Genomic DNA, 26,256 nt, shown 5'->3' with positions numbered 1-26,256 from the left:
CATCATCAGCCCCGATAATACAGGGAAGCGCGTTGTCAGATGCAAATTATCTTCCAACAGGCTCACAAAAGCGCGACCCTCCCAACCGTCCAGCGCGTTCTCGGCACGGGAATAATTTCACCGATCAGTTTCAAGATAACGCCATTAAGCGCCAATCAGCGCCTGATTGGCCACCGAGAGACAGAGAGAGAGAGAGAGCCATCAATACCGAATACCATCATTCCAGCCACAGAGCGTATCGGCGGTAGCCACGTGCGATGAGTCAACATTAAGCTAGCAGTGGGCGGCTGAAGGATATCAAAGCGCTTACAGACGGAACACGGTTGGATTAGCAATTGTAATTAAATTCCCGTTTAGCATACCGTTTCGCGTAAATGATTCGCCCGTTCGGCGGAAACATTCCTTGAACGCGGACGTGTTACATTGGCTGTAAGAGCTGCTCGCGCAGTAAAGCATTAAGCTGTGTCTGTGCAGCAAGAAGTACGCTCTTTGATGTGCAAAAAGGTGTTTGTTTTTAAGCACTGTTTTCATTCGAACTCAACACGGATGAGCGATAAATGCAGCTGCATATCGATAATCGTGCAAACGTTCGCCTCGTTCGCCCTCACCATGTCACCGACGGTTTGCGTTTGCTGGAGCCAGTGCGGTGCAAAATGTTAGCTATTGCGATTGCTGTCTCGAGTTTTTCCCCCTACCGACCTACCGTCCCATAATCTCTAATCAGCATTGCAACGGATGCAGCGATAAATCAGTGTTCAGTGAGCGCAATGAATGCAATGATGCAATCAAGATTGCAAATGATACTGTGGCGCATATGTTTGCTTCCAAAAATAACAATATTGAATTTCGCTGAATTTCACAGCTCACTAAACCAAACCGTGGGTTGGTGTAGCAAATTAATTTCTACCTGTTAGACCATGGGGATTCGGTTTTGTTAATGTTAAATGCCTGTTTGCTTATCGTTCATCCCCAGCTGACCTGTCAAGCCAATGACGCTCGTCCATGCGCGATAGCATAACAGATGGTGAAAAATGAAGCGCTTAGGACGATGAAAATGGTCTAAAAAATGCGTCATAGTTAATGGAACGGCAACGAGAGGGAGAGGGAGAGAGAGAGAGAGGCCGTGAGAGTGTCATCGCACTCGAGTGGTTGCGCGATGTATGAATTATGCATACGAGGCTTAATTTATGAGAGTGTAAGAATGTGTTCCGTTCAACACGTGTTCGGCTTGATGGTGTGGTTGATTATTTAATGGAGTCTTGAAAATAGATTCCTTGCTTTCCGTGTCTCTCTCTGTGTGTGTTGTGGAGCAGGTGAGCATGGTTAGTTTGTGTCAAATGAAGAAGTTTTGAGGCTACCATTATCGCTACCGGCGGGAAAATTTGGGAAATGGCAGTGGTAACCATTGAAACACATGTTGTACTTACACTTTAAATTCATTTTAAGTTTTAAGTCATTTGTTAGTTCTATGAGTAATTTGAAAGCTTAATTGTGTCTGTTATTAACAAAAATAATGCCAATAAGGATCGTAATTACAAACAAACAAAATGGCAAACTTAAAGAGGAATGAATGAAAATCGAGAAAAGTTTTACTAAGAAGATGGATGAATGGATAGATTGTTTAGTTTGTAGTATGTCTGTCTGATCAAAGTGTTTCCAATCGGACGCTTTTAGTTTGAGAACATCTACGGAACATGCAAGCAGAGGTTTGCAATTAACTTTCCAAATGAATCTATGGATTTCTTTATTACTAACATTAAATGTCATTCATTTTGGTAACAATCTACGAGGTCTATGTTTGCCCTGGATAGGCTTATGGTACTTGTTAGGCTGATAACTTATTTAACAACGCAGCATGCTAGTTAGTCCTCTCAAAGGACGACAGATGGAGAAGCACTAACTTATTAGGGTATTTACACCTATCTAATATAATAATATCTACTCTGCATAAGGTTTTACAGGATTTACAGAAACACTTCTAAAGTGTCTCAACACTTTTTGTCAGCTTTCAGTGACAATCATACTAGAAATTATTTTCATAAAATTAATCATAAAGGCCTTCGATTTTTTTTTTTGATAATCTCTGCATATATAAAAACTCAATTGAAATCATTCATCATTTAATAATTTAGGGTCACATTGAAGGACTGGTATCAGGAGAGCAGACAACAAACTAGTCGACACGGACGGACACTAGTCATGTGTCGTCCGACTGAGACTTGTAGTGAAAAATAATCGAAAGACAGTAACAGGAAACCAAGTCCAGAAATATTGACTTTTTTAGTGAACACATTGCTATGTTTCCTGGATTAGCAACGAAGCTTATCAAATAACTGAGTTGTGACCAAAACAGTTACTGAGCGCTACATAGCACAACATCGAAGGGTTGATACAATAAAACAGTATTATCAAATTCTTTATCAACCGCACAAATTTAACAAATAAACTACCACAGGCAAGTCTACTTGGAATGCTGCACTCAATCGGAAAGCATCGTTCTGATGTGATTTTAATTAGAGTGCATTGATTGATGCTTGACAGCAGCAAACCGTGGCAACTGTCAATCCACAGCGCACGGCGTGTGAGCAATGAGCCCGCCGGCAGATGATTTATTCAGCAGTGCTTTCGCATCCTTTTGCCATTAATTTGCAATCTATTGCCCATTATGTACCGCCATTTCATGCCGAAATGCACACAGCACGCAACGCACAACCGGCACTCCGCATTACTGCACTGTGCCTGCTCGGGAAGGGGCCACCGAAGATTTGGGCCACCGGTGTCGTCCGCGGTGTAGTGTTTGTGTTTGCCCCAGCTCCAGCAGCTATTGATTTAGAAATGGGTCACTAATGAATGAGTAATTGGCTAAATTTTCGGAAGTATGTCGCGCACAACACTACCCCGCGTGTGGCGGCAGGGCCGCCGGACGACGGCACGAGATGTGCAAACGAACGATGCTCGCTGTGGTGGAATAATTAGCACGCCCTACGCAAACCTTTTTGCGCTGCGGAATGTTGACCGAGCGCGTGATTTCCCGTGAATGGGAAGAAGCAACATTTTCCCGGCAGACCATTATCTCTAAGACAGTAAGGACGAAACAGCACTGCCCCCGTCCCTTCCACCCCGGCGTAATGCGTTAAGTGGCCTTTGGTTCATGAAAATTCATGGCACAATCTGTCTGCAGCTTCGTGGAATGCGTGCAAAATTTTGTGGAGAAATGCGTACCACCAGATATAGCAACTTCTGGAGAATCTGGTCGTCGTCGTACCCTTTTGCGAGTGAATCGAAATAGCACCTGAGCATTCCTGTTATTTGGACCACATGTATAACGGTTGAACGGTGCCCTTTGTTGCCAGTTGGTAACGTTTCGAGGGCATAAAGCATAATCGGTGCAATTATTTCTGTTTTTAGCCGACGGGAAAGGAAAATGAAACCGTTCCTTTATTATTGTTTCTGCTGGTCAACGGTGCAGGACGGGGGCTGTAATTTTAGAATTAAATTGGAACCACAGCTAAACAACTATTCATCCATTTCGGTGCACCATTCGTCATCAATTACGTCAAGCACTGTTGTTTTTATTCCCTACGAATTGCGTCATTGATGTGTTAGGCGACATTTGAAACGGTTCGATCGATTCGTTCCATTGACATTTCAGCGCTGGCTGACCGGTGTGTCCGAAAACTTTAAACCGTGGACAGTACAAATGTTTTAATGATCCACCGATGGTGTGGTTCTTAGAAAGGCTCTTCGTGACTAACGACGTATCCTGTCGATAGGTTGAGCTGTTTATAATTAGGTATTTGAAAGTAGTCCTTCAAACATGCTAGCTGAATGCTTTGGAATGCTTATGTGGATGAAAGAAAGTGATTCGTTCTGAACCGTTGTCCCATTGAACCGAGTGAAGTAGTGCAATTTCCTGGAAAACGTATCTATCCTAATGCAGGAGGATCGTTTTCTACCGCTCATTGGATTTCTGTGCAAGTGGGTGGCGTCCTATGGTGTGAGTATTTTAGCAATAGCTTGATTGACAGGACAGGATGAATTATTTTGGGCACCGTCCATAGGTGGATGGTTTCCTTTCTTTGGCACAATATATTTACGGATATGCGGGCTGAGAGATTGGCAGTCGTAACTAACATGCGGGTTGTTGCTGGGTTCTCGTTATCTTCATTTGTTTGTCACCGTTGATTGATCAGACACTTGGTTCATTTATTGGTAACTGTCGATTGGTTCTCACCGTCTCAATGAAATGTGTTAGTAGTGTGAGAATCATTCAAAGGTCACCAGTGTGACGACGGGGATAAAATGCTACTACACTGCCATACGTGAACCTATGTCAAACTGAAATAGTATCTCTCATCAGGGCAAGGACTATCGTTTTTACGTTTTTTTTCGTTTAGTTTTGACCTGACCACGAGCGGTCAAATAAGACGAACCATAGACAGCAATTATATTAAATTTTCAGTAAATTTTATTAACTATGCAAATAGCAAAAAGGACAACTTGGTCGTTACTTATGGATAAAAAACATAGGTGTACATGACACTGTACTGCTTTATGCGGAACAATTTCACTGTTACAATCAGAGGCGAATTTTCCTATAAGTGGACTGAGCGGCGTAAAGAAGGTCCCAAGCTACTAAACCTTCACATGTTAGTTCAATTTTATAAGCGATTGATTTGTTTTTTATTAATGAACGGAAAACTAAATCTTTCTCAAAGTAGTACATTCTTACAAGTAAGTGTGTGGAATTGGTTAAGGTCTGGGTAACTAAATCTAGGTAGACCAACTACATCTGTACTGAAAATTGGAAAGTCTGAAGGTTTAATAACGACAGTTGATGATTTAATTGTTTGATTCATTTCCATATAAAACATTCTTAGCTTAGTAAATCGACCAAAGGCATATTTGTTTAACAAAAAAATCTAATGAGAATGATTTTGTTCTTACACCAAACACTTTGGTTAGTATTTGAATATAGATTTGATAAATTTTCACTACCGGAAACAGCGAAGATGGACAACTTAAAAATATGCAAAATATGTAAGCCTGATTACACGAAGACTATAAATACCGTTAAAATAATGTACTAACTACCATATAAAATGATTTAAATCCCTAACGAATAAAGGATTATGTATTTGGTATTTATAAAAATATATTCATTAAAAAGGCAAAATAATTTTCGGGACTATTGAAGAAACTAAGGGCCCCATTTCGATCCCCCGCTTAGGGCCCCGAGACAGATAAATCCGCCTCTAGTTACAATGCATAGTCTTAGCTGCCCATTGATATCAAGGCTTTTACTTTACATGAAGCACTTTTTCTCGAAGATGTCATTCATTATTTTACATCTTTTTACTTAGATTGGGGCCGTAAATGGTGCTTAATATTGATGAAAAAGGTATGTACATGGACCCATATCTAGCAAATTCATCATACGAATCAAACTACAGACTCATTACAGAATAGTCACGAATCTTATTATTTGCCAATAATCTTTAAAAATAGTGAAATGAAGGGAAAACTTTATGTACTGCACATTCTAATAAAATCCATGCCCAAGAATCGTTCTAAAACACTTAAAAGCGCTTAATATTATTTATTCATTTGTTGCTAAAAATATAAAATCTTACATACTGCTTCACCTCATGCTTGTAAGTGGTTTCCCTGCTACCAACGACCTTTTTTGATTGACTTATTTGAAAATGCAGAAGCAGCTGGAGGGGGAAATGTTTCGCAAAAATTTCACAAAGAAATGCAAATCGATTAAAAGGAATCGAAACGCAATAAACATGTAAATATTCTCCCGAATACTACGTGCAACGGTTCGAGCATTTTATGACTGCCTGCCTCATCCTCTTACATAAATTAACCCTACTGCTATCCGCCATCCCGCACTATCATTTCGGTACCAGAATCGTCCACCGTTCAAAACGCTCCCAAATAACCTCACGAATGGATCCCTTTTTGTGGGTGAAGTTTCGCATCTCCCGGCGTAAAGTTAGCACACTCGCACACACACACACAGTTGGATGCTGCTTTTTTCTACACCTTCCCGTTGTTGATACCATCAAAAGGAAGCATCTTCCGTTCGGTTGAACCTGGGAAAAGTGTTTGATAAAATTGTATTGTCGCCCTGGTTTGTCAGGCTGCCCGGTTACCCAGGCCAGCGGGCAACTGGTCACAAGTCCTTCTTCCGGCACACCTTTTTGGCCCAAAGCCCCGGACCGGACGGACGAACAATGTAGAATCAATTGAACTGTGTGTGTGTGTGTGTGTTTGCATATGGGAAAAACACGCACCTACATACACGCTGTGGCTCCACAAAGCCTGTCCATACTTTTGGAGCGGTCGACTATCGGCCCGGATGGAAGAGTACTATAAGAGTGCTGTGAATTGTAATGACCGCTATAAAACTGGATCGTAAAAAAGCTCATTCAACCGTTGTCTCACTGTGGTGATCGCATGTACACTGGCAAACAGTGGCAGCAGCAGCATGGGATAAGAGTGATCGGGTATGGAAATGTGGGTGTGCTCGGAAAATGTGCGATGTGTTGCACTTTTGCCAACCAGTATTGGACAGCGTGGGTTCCTTTTATGCACACACACTCACCCGCAGCATTTAGCAAAAGGGCTTTCCTTCTGGAAATTCACCGGCGGTTTTTTTAAAGGACATTTCAAATTCAAGCATAATATTCATGAGCTTTTTAGTGGAACAATCGAGAAGAGATAGGGCACAGAAAGAGAGAGAAAATGCAATTGATGTTTGAAGTGCGAACGATTCAGCAATATTGTGAACAGCGGTGGTCAAGGTAGTGCACTGTGTGGGGTAAAAAACCCCTGTACCTTGGATTCATAGCCAACCGACAAGCAGGCAGGCAGGCAGGCAGTGGCAAATAGGGAAAAGCAAAGCAATGGAATAAAAACTCCCTCTACAACACAAATCGAAACCAACCAAACGCAGACCGAACTGGAAGCGCAGCTCATGAAAAATACAACGTACAAAACGGTCCCAAAAGGGTCGCACGTAATACGATTCCGATCGAAAGGGTTCCTGTTTTTTTTTGGGTCTCTGTGTTCCTCTTCACTGCCGCTAACCCACCACGCTGCTATCGACAGCTGATGATGGGCGCACGTTGTTACGAACGTTGGGATCGAACTTGTATCGGGCATGGTTTGGTTGTAATTTTCCATGGGAGAGAGAGAGAGAGCTAGGGGGAAGGACTGCCATTAAGACACGGATGATCCGTAAATGAGCAACACAAACAAAAGGGATCGCAAAAAGGGTCAGGCTCCAAAAGGGCTCGGTACTTTTCACCCTATCAAGCAGAAAGGAGCGGGTGGCGCGTGGCCTGACCTGCTCTTGCGGAGGCTCGGTTTTGATGCGCAAGATTTGTGAAGCTCATAGTTGATGAAACATTCAAATACACCTACCCAATGTAGCTCCGTGAAATGCACGGTGGGCTTGAAACGAAGGGAGGGTTTCGATGCGTTGGAAATGGTTCGTTAGGAAAGATCAGATCAGACGGTGGAGCCTGAACCTGAGGGACGGTTCAGCTGGCCGCTCCATTTCATGGTATTATTCTCCGCTAAATTTTCGGCAAAAGTACATCACTGTAACAGTCGTTTTAATTCAAGGTGAAATGTCCCTTAAGGCAAGCGCTTCTAAGTTTTGCATCAGCAGTCGAGCTTCTTCATCGAAACAAACACATTTTTGGAAAAGAGATAGGTACATAAATTGTCTGATAAAATGGAAAGGAAGTAAACATTAGAAATCCCCTCCTAAACCAAATTAACCAAACAATAAAAAAAACATGATAATGGCCCTTTCTATATTTTAAGCCAAAGAGCTGAAATTTTGGCCTGGAACAGTATGCATCATCTGGGTTGTATCAGTTTCACAGTTACGATCCGCCGTTTTGGATATCAGCAATTGTGTACAAACAAAGATACATTTTATTTATTTATTTGGTTTAAAATGAGCTATAGCACTTTTATTGTAATTATTCTTCAGCATATTAAATAAAAAAAATGAATTCTTCATAAGCATAACCTGATTGCGGCCTGATGACGAATCGGCGTTTGTTTACATATTTTTCAGGTTGAAAGGTAATCTAGGCCTAAAATCTATGGCTAATTGTGCGTGTGGTTTTGAATGGCATATTGACATGATTTCAGTCGTCAAATGTCAAACGCTATATAACGCAAAGCTGGCTTATATCGTAAAAGCCCCCTTTAATTGTTAATTGCTTTAAAGATATTGATAACATTAGTAATTTAAGTATTTGTATTGCTAAAAGTTCAGATTACAATATCATGGTGTATTCTTCTCCTTTTTTGGTGCAAATCTAAATCAAACCAGGTTTGTTATAAATCTCAAATGTACTCAGCTCCATTGCTTATGAAGTATTGGTTTACCCAAGGCAGGTTTATACGAGTCTAGAAACCAAGAAGGGAATAGAACCGTATGTCTCCTAAAATGGTCGTTTGTTATCTCTTCTTCTTCTTCTTTGGCGCAACAACCGCTGTCGGTCAAGGCCTGCCTGTATCCACTAGTGAAGTGAGCTTGGCTTTCAGTGACTTATTGTTACCATAGCAGGATAGTTTACGTATCCTACGTCCTACGTATGGGGACGCGGTCTATTCGGGACTTGAACCCATGACGGGCATGTTGTTACGTCGTACGAGTTGACGACTGTACCACCGGCCCATCAGAGTTTGTTATCAGACAACTTAAACTACAAGGATAAATCACTTGGCTGCTTACAATTTGGTAGAGGAATAGCATTTAAGAACAGTAGAACCACTGTTGGTACACTCGACTTTTTTACTTATTTTTGCATATATTTTGCTTTTCTTTAACTAAAATTTTATTTTTTACCACTTGTACTGTTTTAATTATTTGAATAATTATTTTAAAAAATGCAATTCAATTTCATTGCTGCTTTAAAGTTCTTTCGGATAGGTAGAACAATATTTTTAAGTACTTCTTAGCTTTATTTACTATACCTCCAGTCCATGTCAGCTATCTGATATTACAACATTTTTTGCCACGATTTGTTTTCCTTAAAGCATCAAACTCAACATATTTTCCCTCGGGTGCGGCATTTTTTTCCCGGTAAAATATCGGCTTGATGAACATTGGTGCCAAAATGGGAATGAACGACGAGCACGGGCACACACGGGTAGGAGTCACGCACTTGCAAACAATTCCAAATATTGAAAGAAGCAAAGATTGGTGTAGCAATCAAGCTCCCTCCAAAAAAAAAAAAAAAAAAGGAGCGATACGTACTTTCTCGCCCATTGATCGGTCCCATTTAATGCCATATCGTTAGTCTTTACTCGAGGCGAAACGAACGAAACAAGAAAAGAAAAACAGTTTCCCATTTACGACGTGCGGGGTAGCGAATTTTTCAAACTCGCGAGGTCCCACGAGGTACTTGCGTTTTACTTGCCGGCTGCTTTGTAAATACTTTGCCTCTTAATGCAACAGTGTATCGTTTGATCTGTTCACATCCGTTGGGTGAAGACGGGGTTGGGATGAGGAAAAACAAGAGCTCTGTTTGAGAAAAGAAAAGTGTTGTGCGGAAAACTCCCCCGTGATGGGCGGCAGAGATCTGATCAAGACGATGGCGATGTGAATGTTTGAAAAGAAAGAAAACCGTTTCTCGACTACATCACACCGAGCGTAGTCTTTCTCTTCCCCTGTAATGGGAAAAATATGGAAAATTTCATGCCCATCAAATCGTTCGTTAATCGGATTAGCTTGTTTCTCTCGACAGATCGATTTCGTTTGCATACTTTCCCATCAACGCGACGCACTGCCCCCGCCCCGGCAAGGGTGCCGTGAATGAGTTCTGCGAATCGCTGTCGGTACCTACTCGGTCTGTCAATGCACTTATAGGCAATAAATTGGCTTCAAACTGTGTGTGTGTGTGCGAGAGAGAGCGAGCTGGATAGAAGGTTCGAAGATGGTCTCGTGGAACTTTTTACCGAAAGAACCACTCCATCCAGATTGGATCTGTTTGTTTGTTCGTGTCAGCCATCTGCGTTACTTATTCCTGGAAGGATATTTTGACGAGGCAGAGATAGGATCGTTTTCTATTTGGAGATTTGGTGATTAAAAGTCTGCGCGCGCTGATGGTGTACCAAGCGAGATTAAGCGAGAGTTGATTATTGAACCCCTTTTTGCTGCTGCGAAATCAATCTGCGGCGATGAGTGTTTTATGGTGAAGTCTATATTTAGACAAGCGCAAGCGACAGAGAGTGTGTTTGTTCTTTTCGAAAGGGAGCCGATTTTATTTGTTTATTTATTTACGGAAGGACGGTTCGCACATTTTTCTTGAAAGGAACTTATAAGAATAACATTATTCTTATGTTCTCATGCAATTTCTTACTTGGAATGAAGATGGTCACGTTTCAATCATTTCAATGTTATTCGCAGTAAAATTATATTCGAAGAGAAGATATTTTGGATTTTGGAGAATTTTTGGAAAAATATTCTTTTAGCTCACATTCGTAAACGCATTTGAACAACATTATCGCTGAGTATTAGGCATTACTGATCGAATTGAGGTCCCGTGGTGCAGTCATCAACTCGAACGACTCAATAACATAGGTTCATGGGTTCAAGCCTAGAATGGACCGTCTCCTCGTAGCAAGGATTGACTATCCGGCTGCGTATGGTAATGAATTAAGTCTCGAAAGCCTGTATAGGCCGGCATGTCCGCGTAGGACGCTACGCCAAAAAGAAGAAGAAGAAGAAGATAGAATTGAGGGAACGCGTCATATCGAACGTCATGATATCATATTTTAGCTAAATGTAAATGAATGTTATGAATGTTATTTTACTAAAAGATTAAGTAAAGCTGTACGTTTCGCATATTTAAACGATCGTAATTGAGATGCTGGAAAGTTTAGACAGGGCTTATAATGGAACAAAAACTCTTTTAAAAGGCTATTGCTGTTTCAACTACACTTCAGCTTCGCCCGCTCACTTAGCAAGACGTTGATTGAGATGAAACGAAAGCGCTGATAAACTTTGTCCAACGATCTTCCACCCTCCATCGCGTATCCATCGACCCACGCGCCGGAAACCCCCGTTTTATCACAGTTTGACGACAGCAATCTTGCCAACTTTCATGTACACTGTGTGCGCGGAATGAGAATTTATAGGCAAACTAAATAAAAAGAAAAAAACAGGAAAGAAAGCACAAAAAAACGGGTTAAGCTGAACAATCTTTGTTAGCCCGTTGGTTCTGATTAAATCATCCGCTTATCAACGGAACCCCAACGAGAAGGCGGGGTTGGGATCGATGGACAGCCGGGTTTCCTATCGCCGCTTGGGAATTGTGCACCTACGTACCTACGATGTGTTGTATCGGCCGGCACGAGCAAGCGAAACTTTCATCGATACACAGTTTGCGCAAGAAAGGGAGCAAGCTCTCTTTATGTAGCGATTCCTTTTTTCCTCGTATATATATATACATTCAATCGCATGCCATTTACCCGTTCCTTTCGAGATCGAGAGCAGCAGCAAGAGCAGTGCTCATCGGCCGGGCAAAGTGGTTCCAGTTCGCTGGCGTAACGAAACCAATCTTCGTAAAGCAGCTGATAGATTATGCTCATTTATCAATCAGAGGTTGTGCGGTGGGGAGGCTAGAAGAAGGCCAATGAATTGCCGGCCTCTCTTCGATACTCCCGCTCGGTTTGCCTCGCTAACACGATAGTGTGGTGCTGCTGCCCCGAGGTTAGGCAAAGTTTAATCGCTCACAATCCAGAAGGCCAGAAGGTCCGAGCCCGGGGCAGGCGGCGTCTTAGGTTACGCTGCTTAGGATCCTGTGAAGCAGTAAACGATTTTCTGGATTAGTGCCCTCCGGACCGGCGGGACCCGTCAAAGCGGATTGTAACGAGCCGAAATTTATCCGTTGCCCCCCCCCCGGAATCCATCGGAACCGTATCGGAAACCCTTCACTCGATGCTCTTCAGAACAATCCAATTAACACCTTCAATGGGGTGTGGGTTAGTTTTTTTTTGCTTCTGCTTCTCTTTTTTTTGCAGTCTATTCGGCTGTTCTCCGGCCGGGTCCGGTACAAGTCCATTGCCAATGGTGTGCGAATTGTTACGAGTGGCGTTAGGTTTCACGTTCCATCTAACCTTCGCTCCGGTAAGTAGCGGGTTAGTGTTCGATTTTCCGTTTAGTGCTGGTCGGCTGCTTATCGCTGGGGTGTAAAGTGTGCTGAGGCATTCAAATTACTAAAAAAAATTGCACCCAAAGGATGGAATAGTACTAGATCGTTAAGTTACTATAGCTAAAAGGTATTTAGTTTTTAACACTTTTTGATTTATTCAATTCAATAATTTAAATAATCTCCTGAATGGATGACATTGTTGCTGTGTGGATGTTCTGCAGGCATCTTACAGTTTGTTCTTTTATAATATCAACATCTACCTTGAACTACTTTCGCTGCCTTTTCCCTTTCTCCCCATTCCCCAACATTCTTATCGATGACGCATTCGAGAGTCACTCGACATTGTACGGCCTTTTCTTGCTTTGCAACCCGTACAATTTCCACCACTTCAAACCGGCACGAAACCCGCTAACGACCAACACGTCTACGGTGCAGGTACTGATTGACCCGCCCGCCCGGGTGTCAAGGAGGAGTGCTGTCGTTGCTCGAGCCAACCAAGCGCCCAAACGCCAGGGAGAAAAGGAGCACGTTGGACGTAGAAAGCTGGCGCATGTTAAATGGTCGATACATTTTTATGAGCTCTCCCAGCGCTCCGGCATGGTTTCGGTTTCGCTTCGGTCCACTTAAGCTGTCCGGCAGCTAAATTGCTTCCGTTCGTTTAATTTCTCTCGCCCGCTGTTATAACTTCGCACCGTTGGGCCGGACGGTCAGTGGGGAAAGGTGGAAAGTGGCGGAGTGGACTATCACCTCTTTCGCCCCTTTTTCCAGTGCATAAACTGTTCGGATATCATAAATTCATCGCCAGACGGTAGATGTTGCGTTGGTTCTTAAAATAAATTGTGCAATAGTTGCTCAAGGGAGAAGGCAGGGAAGAAAGTTAAAACTTCGGGTACGTGGAAACAGTCTGTTTTTGGTGATGTAAATTGATATTGATTTATGCTGACAATTGTTTACTATTTTAAAGTGTTAGTTGATGTGTAACTTTTTTTTAAAAAATACTTTGATTTATGGTAGAGAACTAAGCATGTAGCAATCTAAAATTTACTGCATCTTTCTTTTATAATTTATATGCCAAATTTCCACTTGAAGAATGATTGCTCAAAGCAGCATTTCAAAACATTTCAGCTGTGCTCGATGTAGTGCTCACTTTTCAGTCATTTCTAAATAAATTGAATAATTATCACTTTACTAAATCCATCCGTTAATTGATTGATCTGTACTGTATTCAGTTGTAATATTCATGCAACAGTTTTCATAAAATTGATGGTTCAAACGATTACAACTATACGCAACTATAATGTATATTTGCAACCATAATCATCTAGTTTTTATCTATTCATCGCTCATCGGCATGAAAACGTTGAGCCTTTCTTGTATTTTTTATCAGAAATCTGCCTGGAATATTTAATAAAAGCTGTTTAAACAAGCTTTGCACTCCATTTAAATTATTAACAATTATAATAAATGTACATTTATAAATTCTACACAATGATCATGTCCATCATATCAAAATGTTTAAATGATGCTAGCTTTTACAAATAAAAGAGTTAAAGGTTGAATTTAAATCTTTAACTACTTACACTAATACGAAGCAGAATTATGCACTAATAAATCAAAGAAATGTTTCGTTGTGTCCAAAAATCGTCCTCAATCCGCATGGTCGAATATAAAACATGTGTATTGTTTACAAAGGCATCATTTGCTTATAGTTTGGAATAGTGTTACGGGAAAATTACATAAAAGAGTATTTGATTAACTGCCTTTTGTTTGTCTTTTTGAAGCATCACAATTGAGCATTTTGTTTTTGGATAGGTTTGGATTTCATGCTAGGTTCTGGTATTGTCCTAATAGGACATCCTACTCAGAATTTCATCAACAATGGCACCCGTACGGTCCGAAGAGCTGAACACAAAAGGCCTACTAAATTTCAAGCTATGGTATTGTAGAACCTAACATTTTCCCAGAAGGGTAGCAAGCTATCAGCCAAACCGGTGACATATAGCTGTCGTACAAGAAATGAGTAATAGCGAACGCTCCAACTACGATTCACATTGAAGCAATAAAAATCTCTTTGTTCTCAAACAACAATATATGCACAGCAATAGATTGAACAAACCCCAAACAAAAATACAATAAATAATTACCCAAAACTATCTAAAAACCAATCGTGTGTAAAGAGATTGCAAAGCGTACGAGCACTCTCTGATGCGGCGCTCTCCTAGAAATAGGACCGTGAACAAATTCCCAACCCTGCTGCAGCGTGCGGATTTAAAGGTAATACCGTCGCGGTCAATTAACCTACATCATACAGCCCGAGCGGTTGCGGTTAACCGAAAAACCTCAACACCAGCCAGAACCAGCCCCAGTTCCGGCAGCAACAGATGCGAACAGAACATTCTACCTCCTTCACTCACTCCCTTTCTCTCTCTTTTCCTTTTCAATCTCTTTCTGCGGTTGCTAGCTTGTGCAAGAGCAGAGAGGTAATAAGAGGAAACGCATCGCTAGGGAAATGGTATCGAACTCGTTGTGCGCGCAACCCGGTAGCGTTGGGAACGGCATCCGTTGGCACCAATTACTTCTCCTATAGCTTCACTTCTTGGAAGTACCCGTGTCGAAAAAAGGGTTTTGCGTCTGTGGTGCAAGGTGAAACGGTGCGGGGCAAGATCGGGAAAAGATCAAAGAGGCTGCTGCCGTTGAAAAGACCCAAACCGATCCGGAAACGCCGCGTGGTAGATGAAATGCAATCCGTAGACGTTTGGGGTCGAGAGGGAGGAGCTCCGGACTGCTACACCGAGCAGGCAAGATGCCAATCAGACCGGGCCGGCACACTGATGTTGTGCAGGTGCGCTCGGTGCCTGTTGGTTGTACCATTTGACAGGGAATAGCAGGCCAGCAGGATTTGTGAAATACGAACCCGACCGAACAGGTGTAATATTGATCTTTTCATATTTCCTTGACAACGATTTGGCGATTTCTTTAGGCGGGTTTATTTTTCAAAAGCCCTTCGCTGCTCTCACCGCTTCTTTCACACGGGTGGGGTGGAAAGGGTGAAAGGAGCTGGATGGACGGAGCATCAAAACTGGTGTGTCGTATTTCGTACAATTTGTGTATTTCTGCTTCCTGTTCAAAGTGATGGTTAAAAATACACTGGACAGCCCAGGCGAATAAGTTTATTTTTTCTGATCAAGTAAAGTGCCAGGAGTACTTCCAGGCACTCTGTGCACAGTATGCTGTTGGTATGATGTTGGTGAAGATATAGTCTAGATGAACTATGGCGTTCACAGAATAAAATTAGAAAAGAGATAAGATGCTAAAACATATCCATTTCATTTTAATCTGGTTTGAATTGGTTTGGTAAATGTTTATATCATTCTTGTATAAGCTATAAATTGTTATATAATAAATATCTTAATGGATAATGTGTTTTTAGATGTGCTAATATACTCCACAAACACAGCTCCATACAAACACTGTTAGTATCAATCTCTTGCTGATTTAAAGTGAATAACGACATAAGATTGTCCATGTAGCTGTATCATCATTTATTATTTTTATCATTATCATTATAATTATTTTTATTATTATTATTATTATTATTATTATTATTATTTTGCTATCCATTTTATTATTATTATTATTATTATTATTATTATTATTATTATTATTGTTATTATTATTATTATTATTATTTTTATTTTTATGATCCATTTTATTATGATTATTATTATTATTATTATTATTATTATTATTATTATTATTATTATTAATAATAATATGATTAATAATAATATGATTATTATTATTATTATTATTATTTTTATTATTATTATTATTATTATTATTATTATTATTATTATTATTATTATTATTATTATTATTATTAATATTAATATTATTCTTATTCTTATTCTTATTCTTATTAATATTATTTTAATTATTATTATTATTATTATTAATATTATCATTATTATTTTTATCAATATTATAATTATAATTTTTATTATTCATATTATTATTAATTTTATTATTTTTATTTTAATTTTTTATTTTTTTAGTTATTTATTTTGTTCAACGGACTATCGTCTAAATGAAAAAAAACATGATGAAAACTAACATAAAATAACTTTCTTTGTGCACTTCGTTCCTGTCATCCTAATAATATGTTTGTTTTGAACGCTGCAGTACTAGAGTTATAATATCAGACAAGAAAAAACATGAATGCAAAAAAACTCTTCTTCAATTGCTCTATTTTAAAAGCACGTTTGAACTTTTGAGACTTTCAGTCGAGAAACATCAAAAAACGCAACCAAAAAGTTGGATAGAAACTTGAAAGGAGTCATCGTTACATGGAGACGCCCGGTACTTCATGGAGAAGCGTGCACTAGACATTCTCTAAACACGAATAAACGGTTGTTTGAAGAGCATTAAGCATTGAAATGAACATCTTAAAATAGCTCACAATATTATTCACCAGTTTTTATTCTTTCAATCGTTAATTCATTTTATGCTATTTTCAACCAGGCTTTTCCCAGCATTCCAATGTATCCTCGTTTCCATTGTGTTTCAAACGAGGCTAAATATGAACGAGAGCTTTGGTATGCAGTGGCAGATACCGTACAGCTACCACGTTACAGCATTGTCTAGGTACAAAAACGATTCACCCTTCTTCGTCTGTTAGTTGCGCTTCGGCAAGTCGCTTGGTAGTCGTTATAATTCCTTTTCCAACGGTGATTTTCAAAGTGCTTGCGCCTTGCCACCGAGTTTCGCGTTCCCGGTAGCGCCCGTCTGTCAAAGCAGGGTGAAAAGAAACACCACAGGCGGCATGCAGCATATACATAAAAGCAGCCCGCAGTAGAAATATAATTGAAAAGCTCGACAAACTGTTTGACTTACACGGAAATGGGGAAAGAAAAGTCACGTCACGTACCGTGAGCCCTGCCGGCAAACTGTCCGGATGGGGCAAACAATGGTTTTGCGCCATAAATGCGGTTACTTACCGGGTTTTTTGACTTAGTGTGTAGGGTTTGATTTAAAAACTGTCTTCCCTTTCGGCTTGCCTGCTGTTTCGGGGCTACGGGGTACGACACGAACCAACCGGTCCTCGGTCCGGTTTCCGGGAATGGTGCGTTTTATTTTAGTTCCGTTCAGCTTGTTCGCTTGTTTTTTTCTGTCTTCTTTTTGTTTGAACGAAATGGCGAATGGCAATCAAATCACGTCCACCGGTTGTGTTCGGTTCTTGGAAGCTTCGTGGCTTACGACGCAGCACGCCGTAAAACACCGTTTGGACCGTTTAAAGGCACTTTTCGTTCGGTGTAAAGATCTGATCGGAAGGTGAGTAGGCATAAAAAAAACCGTGGCGTAGCGCAGGGTGAAATAATGGAACCTAGAACGAATTGAAAAATAGAGCCCTGAACACCGAACACAATGCACGGCATCGTGTTCTGCTTTCCCAAAATCGTACCAGAACTGGGTTTTGTGCTGCTAGGTTGTGTAGTTATTCGGCAGCATTTATTCTTTGGTCGATTGTTGTTTGCCACATTCATTTGACCAAATTTTCCTGCCCCCCTTTCGCTGCCAGAATGGTAAAAGCTGCTCTGTTTACTTTTGCACTGCCTCCAAACAGACGAACAGAGCAATACACGGTGCTACAACATGACATTGCCCACTATTGCTACCGACGATGATGGTGATAAAACTTTGTCCTGTGCCCTGCGCTGTGACTGTAACTGTGTTGAGCGGAATAGTTCGGGAAAAAAACCCAATCGTGTGCTGCCCCCACCGACAAGTTTCGTTGCCATTTCCGATTTGCTGCGATCGAACCAACTGGCGGGCGGAAAGCGGCAAATAAGTGAAATGAACAGCTCAGCGCGCGTGGCGGATGGCGAAAGGCGGCGAGTGCGGTTCGAAACTAGCCAGATTGATGAATTGTAGCAAGATACGACAACCCGTGATACGATGGGAGGGTGTGGTGTGGTGCCGCATCTTCTCAATGGAAAAGTGAAATTCAATTTTGGGACGCGTTGTAAGTTTGGAAATGAAATTAGTTTTTCCAAGCCCTGTGAATGCGCATACCGAGAAAACATCAACCCCCAACCTCAATGCCGTGTGATTGTAATGGGTTGTTTGGGGCGGGCTGTGGCTGGATTATTTCGTCCGGTGTGCTTGTGGGGCTGTGGAACCGGGGAAGTGTTTTTGTTTTAATAAGATTCGTAAAGTGTGGTTCATTTTGTAGACAGATTTAGCGGAGGGTGCTGGAAATAAAATTAAAAGCATCGTATTTTTGTTTGGTGCAAACTTGGTCAAATGGTTTTGCTGGAATGATACAGAAGCTTCGGCCCTTAGCACAACAGTGTGATTTGTTCGTGGCTATTACACTCCTGGGCTTCTAAATATAACCAACCAACCGGGGTCTACCTTTCCAGATGCGACTAACCGATCTTTCCAAACGTACTTTTCGCTCGTATTGTTTTATTTTTGTTATTTTTACTTTGCTCTCATCCTTCTCAATTTGCGTTTTGCGCCATATTATACACGAAAGCTTGTCAAAGTTTCATCGGACCATGTGTTTCGTTATTTTATTTTTATTTATTTTTTCAACGTTATACGTGCGAGCTTAGTAGAGCAACAGTGAGCGGGCAGCGGACAATACAGACAACTTTCCTAAACAACGAACGGGGCTGGGGTGAAGTGGTTGTCTACTGCTGAAGGCTAACCGGTAGGATCGAAACACCATACACACAAATGGCGATGGCGATGAGACGATGGACGATGGCAGTTATTTGTGGAAGTTTGTGTTGTTACATGCATGTGCTTAGGCATCTCACTCTCCGGCCGGAGCTGTGTTTATTTTGCTGTTCATATGTTGAATGGTTTATTGTTGGAAAATATTCCATTTGGTTTGGTAAGCGAATGGGGGCTTTGGTATTTGGATAGTTTAATTAACTTATTGCTTTGCATAGAGTCGTTCATTTGCAGAGCACAATGCAGTGGTGTTTCATAGATTATTTAGACTTCATACACAACAACTACAATATTAAAATAATTTATTTTAAAAAAATATTGCAACTAAACGATGCGGCTAAAAGTAGTAAGAAAATGTACTCTTATGTAATGTCTTTTGCGATGGACATTAAAGAATTGTAAAAATGTGTTAATTATAAACTGCGTTTACTTTGTAGCATGTCATCTTTCCATCTCTTGGCATACCGAATTGTTGGGAAATATGTAGTAAGTGTGATTGCTTGTTTCTTTCTAAAGTGTAATTCTTTTTTTTTTTTACTATACAAATTCTTCTTTAGCTTAGAAATTAATGCGTGCAATTAAGGCTTTAAAGAGTAACTCGAGAATTGACTGACTTGTGTGTTGGTCAAGTGTATGTACATAAGTTGTATGCTTCGTTTAAAGACTATATTCCCTCTGAATATTAGTATAGTTAAAAGATATGAGGAACATGGTTAAATGGATTTAAAAAAAGGACAAACTTCCTTTTCTGATTAAACCAGTTATAAAAGGGTAATTTAGGATGTACTTCACAATAAATGTATTAAAAATTGCTTCAAAAATCTATCCATTTTCTAAAATCGTATAACTGCAAATCCTCGCCAGCTGAGTGCTGCGGTATTCAAGAAAGACCCTATTCATATTATAAGGCATTAAGAAGGTGCTTTTGCGAAGAATAAAATAGTATTTTAACATTGATTGTTTCTTGGAGCCGACGCGTTTACCATCAGATCATCGAACCGTCCTTATCTATTCTATTCAATATTAGACTATATTTGGCCTTCATAATATTAGCGTGTGTGTTTTAATTAGGTGAAGTTCCCAGGCTTACATATCGTGGTTATTTAAACCTTTTTTCTGTGTAATTTATTAGTAATTTAATAATGATTTAATGGTAAATTATCAGTTTTAATAGATCCTGTTGCAGTTTTTTTGTTTAAAACAAGACACAAGAAGTATGAATGCAGAAAATGACACAACAAGTATTACATTTTTATTAACATTATTAAAATTATGTTCAAGTTTCCTCCATCTGTGACAAAAAGTTTCACCATTTTACCGACAAAAAAGGTTTTGGAAAAATTTGACTGGAACACTAGCTCCATCCAGAAGAGGGAAAATTGGCACTGCTGAACGTTATTTTCCGGCTGAATTGCATTGTACACGCTGTTTAACAACAGCCGACGTCTTAATCAGCTACAGTTTCAAGAACTCATCACAGTGAAAACTGCTATAATGGGTAAATTAACTGACGCATGTCTGGCAGGGCTGTCTGCACAAACGTAAAATGGCTGTTGTGTATTTTTTATGATAAAAAATAATGTTTATGAGTATTTGCCTGTACTTTACAAATGTTTTTTTTTTTTTAGAATTTCCATACAAATGCAACGACCACAAAAACACATTCGTGTCCCGCCATTCCAGCGTCAGTGACCTTCCCTGGTGCTACAAAACACCTTTGTCTGCTGGGTTTGTCTATTAGGCAGATTAATAGCAATATTTTAATAAACGCTGATCACTGATTGTTGGTGCTACCCGTGGCAATGCACGCAGACATGCCATCCCGTGTGAGCCGAATACACGTCGTCAACTAATTACCGTTCGCGTCAATATTTAATTAGATCAACATTTCACGTTAGCTTCTAACTACCCTCTTCCCACTCACGCAGGATGGCCACCGCTCACGCGTGGTTTGTGTGGCCTTGCATGAATAATTCGGTACATAATGCAGTGCACAGTACACGGCGCACAGAGGGTAAAACATACCAGGACGCCGGTGAAATGGCTGATTGAGTTAAGAATGTGATCCACTTGAAGCATTAATGGGCGGCAACCGGCGAGTGTGTGTGTGTGTGACCCCGTATGATACCGGCAATTGTAGATGACGGGACGGGACAACCCCTTTGGAGCCCTTTCTCTACCATTCTGTGCGTTGCAGGGTCGAGCCCGGTCGTTGGTAAAATATTTATGAAAATATATAAGCCAAACATTCCCTATCGGCTTTCTCCTTCCTACCGGGGAAGGGATCAGAACGTAGGAAAAGATGTATGGGAACATGAAAACATGTATGTTTTTTGTCCCATTTTGTTAGGTATGCTCTAGCTCCCCTCCCAAGCAAGCATGTGAAGCCGGCCCGGTGAGACGGGACGCACGTTATCAAGGCGCAATAAGGGAGTAAAATGGAGGGTGTGTGGGGGCATCTTGGGCCTTCTCCGTTAAGATGTGTGTACATCAAAAATCACCACACACACACACACACAAACTTCCATCCTTAATGACATGTTGTTCCGACCGGGGCAGAAAGGCACGTACTGTCGCATAAAATATGTCACCTTGAAGACACCGGTGGGCCATTCTTTCGGTCATGTTTTATGTTGTTTGTGCTTGCGGTTGGGTGGGAATAGCGTGCCCGGTAGTGCCTGGAGTGTCGAATCTACCGATTGTTGTGCTGCCAGCGGCAAAAGGACGACGTTGCCAGTCAAAATGGGTCGAAACACTCGGACGGTCGTCGGTCTCGGTCGCGAAGGTGCCGCCGCCACATTCCGAGCCTAAGCGATTTATGACCAAAGCCACGATCATGCCGCGGTCGTTCGATACCCGTGCGTGGGTGGGCAATTTTTGTGATTTAATGGTCCGCCGGCATGAGATGATCGGGCGGGAAAAAAGGTATACACAAAAGCATACACATTCGGGCGGCAAATTATCGGGCTGGCGGTGGGCCTGGGTGGGCAACTTGGCGGCACTTGGGGCCGCTTGAGTGGTTCAACATTTTGATTTGATGTGATTTACCGCTTGTTGCTGCGGACGACGACGATGAGGACGCCTGGTAACGATGGGGTGGGTGTTTTATATGGGTGGATTGGGGCTGGTGGGGAGTGGAAGGAGAGGAGTGTGTCTCGTCGTGGTTTATTGCCCGAAAGCAAACAATTCCCGACTGGGGCAACCATTGTGCAGTTTTGGAGGGTAATGAAATTCAGCTACATGAAAGTCCCCGGTTTAGTTAAAGTAGCGGTGTAAGTGAACGTCAAAGTATGGAGTGACGAATCGGACCATGGGTATTAATTTATTAATATTTGCCTTGCTTCTTCCACTGCAGCATGTTACATGTGAGATGTATTTGACACCGGGTATGGTTTAGTACAAGAAGAAGGGATTAAAAAAAAAATACATTCGAATGGGCTAATTGCGTAAAAAAGTCAATAAACCTTAGGCCCCCAAGTGCCAAGTAGCTTACTCATACGCCAGTTCAAAACTCATCAAAAAACTATAAATTAAAAAGTAATGTAAATGTATAATTTATTATTATACAATATCATACAATGTTAGTTTTCTAGACGAATTTTACTTTACATGTTCTTCAGTATTGTATAAAAATGTTCCCAAGCTCTCGCTTCCTACTTCTCGTCTCTTTTTAAAGCCCTGCAGCGAGCCATGGTGGGAGTAACCGATGCTTTCCTTACGAAGCAGGAAGCAGATGCTTGGGTGAAATCACTCTTAACATGGAAAATAGACGCTTGAGGATAGATTCAGCACGAACACTCATTAATCCCTCCTGCTCCGTTATGTCTTCTGTCCCTTCTGTCCCATACTACCCAAGGGCTGTGTGTCCCTCTATACTCGAGCTTGGAAAATGTAGAGAAAATTTACAGAATTTACTGCATGCCTAGAACGTGCTGGGTAGGAGGGAATGGGAAGCTTATGAACGGATCCAACACATTAACGCAACGATACAAAGTGCAGCGTGTTCAGTGGCTTGTTCTGGCGAAGCGACGGATCTGCGGCAGATCGGGTATGCAGACAGGCGGTAGTTCTTGCTCCATCTATTGCACATGTACGTAGGAGTGTGGTTGGCAACATGGCTCATGGTTCGCAAGCATTGCACTGCTGTAAGCGCCCCATCAAAAGACAATATAATAGCAATGGTTCAGCCCTGACCTCTGCAACTCATTTCGATGTTCAATTATTACTTCAATCATTCCAGATGGATGTTGTCTTAGGGCTAAAATGCTCAGAACATAATCTGGTAAAGCTGCCTCAGATCCTAAAATGACTGGAATCCTTTCTCAATCGATTAGTGTCTAACATCTTCAGCAGTATGCCATGACATTGTTGGATCATTTGCCCTCCATGTAATGATCGATGTCCATTTGTCGTACAACTTTTCTCATAAATGACAAACGTATCTTTTTAGACTATCGAGGTGCATAATAATCTCCTCTGATCTAAGGCAGTACGTTAATTAACTGTTAAAAAGGCAGTCTAGTGTTAGATTATTCTCTTAATCGATCCGAATTGTTTGATTCTGATATCGTGATAGTATTATGAGGTGTGCCTCAGGTGTTCAACCGATGTTAAATGTAGTTCAATCTGCGACAACTTTTTACCTTTCTTTTTAAGTGTGCTTTTTAGACATTTAAGAGCCAAATTCTTGTTATCTGAACAGAATATGTGAATGAGTAATCAGTGCGTATCTTCAATAAATACTCATTAATATTATCGAATTCAAAGAGAACCTTCATTCTACAGCTTGTTCGTCCCTTCGCTCCGTTTGTTTAGGCAACAGGAGATTCAATTTTATAGACAAATATTATTTAACCATAAATACATATAATCACCTTCGTTAGAATGTAGACAAGTTCTTTGATTTCCATGTACAAGATAATGTTTTTCACCGTTGTTTTACGATCAATCTACCAATGTAGGTACTAGATATGGAGCATATTCATAAGAATAAAATGATAGGAGTACCAATGCTTGTGATATGTTTCCAGCTGTACAAATCTGATTTCAAAACATGGGCCAAACGATGAGAAGACGCCAATCAGAACGTTACCCAACGCATTTGCATCATTGCTTTACTGTGCACTGTGTAAAGAAAAAATAGCAATTTGGGGAAAATCGTTCTCATAAAAACGATCAGCTTCGTAAATCGGTTAAACAGTTGTACCTAAGAAATTCGCTAATAATTTCACCATTTATGTTACACAGCAAATCTGCTCAATAAAAACTGCAAACAAACTGAACCACCTCTAATCAATGCTTAGCGGCCACAAACAAGCTGCTGGTTTTATTGGCCCTTTAAGCATAGGACTTAGAGCTCTGCAAGCTGCACAAAACCTTCAACAAAGCACGGCGAAGCCTGTATAGCGAAGCTGCTCCGGTACATCAACCAAATCCGTTACTTAGCTTGATATGAAAAACACAGCACACTCTCTTTCGCTCTCTTTCTCTCTCTCTCTCTCTCTCTCTCTCTCTCTCTCTCTTTCTCGCACACCTAACAAACACTTTGTTCGTCGAGCACAATGAATGGTGGAGCAGATTCGTGCTTTGGCGCAGGATTACACCGTTGCCGCGTGTTTTGCTTACTACCGCTCCCATCCCATTTGCTGGTTAAAGGCTTTGCCCCCCCCCCCCTTCACCAACGAGTGGTGAATTGGTACCGCTTCAGATTTTATGCCCTCATTTTGCAAGCACATCTTCTCGTCTTATCTTGCTAATCAATCGTCGGTGCGAAATGAAACAGACACACCGCGTACGGGAGAAATGGACGGGCGCAACGGTCGGTGGTCGTGTGGCCGTTTTAAATGTGGGTCGGGACGGGTAGACGGGCCCGCTGCGATGCGACGTGGTGTCATAAAACCCACAAAAGAAGAAAAACATAAACTTTTACCGTGCACGGAAGGAGGACGCTGCTAGATCGACGGGTGTGTATGTCGACCTGTTTTATACGGTCGCATTTCTTCGCAAGTTCGCCAGGATGCCACTGCCGATGATGATGGGGTTTGCTGGTTGGTGGTGGGACAGTTTTGCCGCGGGGAGCCATGGTGCTTTAGGGGAGATTATTTTTCCCAACCGCAAAAACCACGCAACCCCCCACCCTCCACCAAAACCCTGGTGCGTTACCGGTAATAAAACTCCGGAAGGAGTTAACAGAGCACCAAAGAAAAAAGCTCATCAAGCTCGAGAATGTGAGTGGATTGGATGCATTCTTTGGAAGGATGGGTTTACACAAACTTGCTGCTCGTGTTTTCTTCTCTTTTTTTTTCTTCCCTACCGAAGGTTGTCGTGAAGAACGTCACGTTGAACGGGAGAACTTTATTGCCCTACAAAGTATGCGTTTTTTTTACAAATTAGAGCTGTTTTTTGTGTGTAATACTTTTGGCAACAAATAAACATCCTCACAAGGACACTTTCAATTTCGGACACTGACCGGCCGAGGACCGCTTGCTTTATGTTATTGATTATGCGATTAATCATGCTTGCATTTTTTGTTTGTACCTAAACACCGGGTCGGACGGAGAAATATGGAGCAAATTAAACCGCCCAAAAACCTTCCCACGAAGTGAACCGGTGAGTTGTGTGACTCTAGGGCCAGTTTACCTGCTGCACATCGTTTGGCCATAAACCTCTCTGACCCATAGCCGTACGGGAGGGGGGGGGGGCTGACTTTGCGCAAACTTCTCCCTCCCTATATACTTGGCATTGGCAGCCCATCCCAAGCTCTGGCCTTCGCGAAGGGTGACCGGGCATCGTATGAAAAATTAACGAGATTTTAATAGCATTTTATGGTGGTGCTTTTCTTCCGTTGCTGCTGCTGCTGCTGCTACTGCCTGGTGGAATTTCATAAAGTTTTCTCCCACCTTACCCGGGGCTTTTCTTGTCCAGTTTTGCACACGCACCCCAGCCCGGGTTCGTTCCGGTCGCTGGTTTCGGGGATCTCTCGGGGTCCGGTTTTTTTTTGCTTTCTTTCTTGACATTTCGACGTGCGTGAACCATGGGGTATTCTTGTTGATTGGGTAAACTTTCTTCTCAAATTTCATTACGCCAAATTCCAGACGAGTTTACTTTCCGGTACTGTCTGACGGCGCTGTGTGTGCTTTTCCGTTTGCTCTTTCTCTTTCTGACCATTCTGACTTTGCTGCGCGTTGGTACACTCACGTTTTGGCAAACCCCGGAGCACCCCCGGGCGGCCAATTACATTTGACGAAGCAGCCCCAACCGCTTCCTGAGTGATGACGGAGCTATGGTGGACCACGGCACGGTGAGGTGAAACAAACAGCAAAAA

At 41.5% G+C, this 26,256-nt stretch overlaps 1 protein-coding gene across 7 annotated transcripts in view; it reads left to right on the top strand.

Annotated features, from left to right (window-relative positions):
* LOC120902868 overlaps window positions 1–26,256 on the top strand; it is an 83,083-nt gene that overhangs the window by 3,974 nt on the left and 52,853 nt on the right. The gene's annotated exons all lie outside the window — the stretch shown is intronic.

This window comes from Anopheles arabiensis, chromosome 3 (genome assembly GCF_016920715.1).
Source record: "Anopheles arabiensis isolate DONGOLA chromosome 3, AaraD3, whole genome shotgun sequence".
Lineage (NCBI taxonomy): Eukaryota > Metazoa > Arthropoda > Insecta > Diptera > Culicidae > Anopheles > Anopheles arabiensis.
The sequence above is the reverse complement of the archived record's forward strand: the minus strand, read 5'-3'. Positions and strand labels throughout refer to the sequence as shown.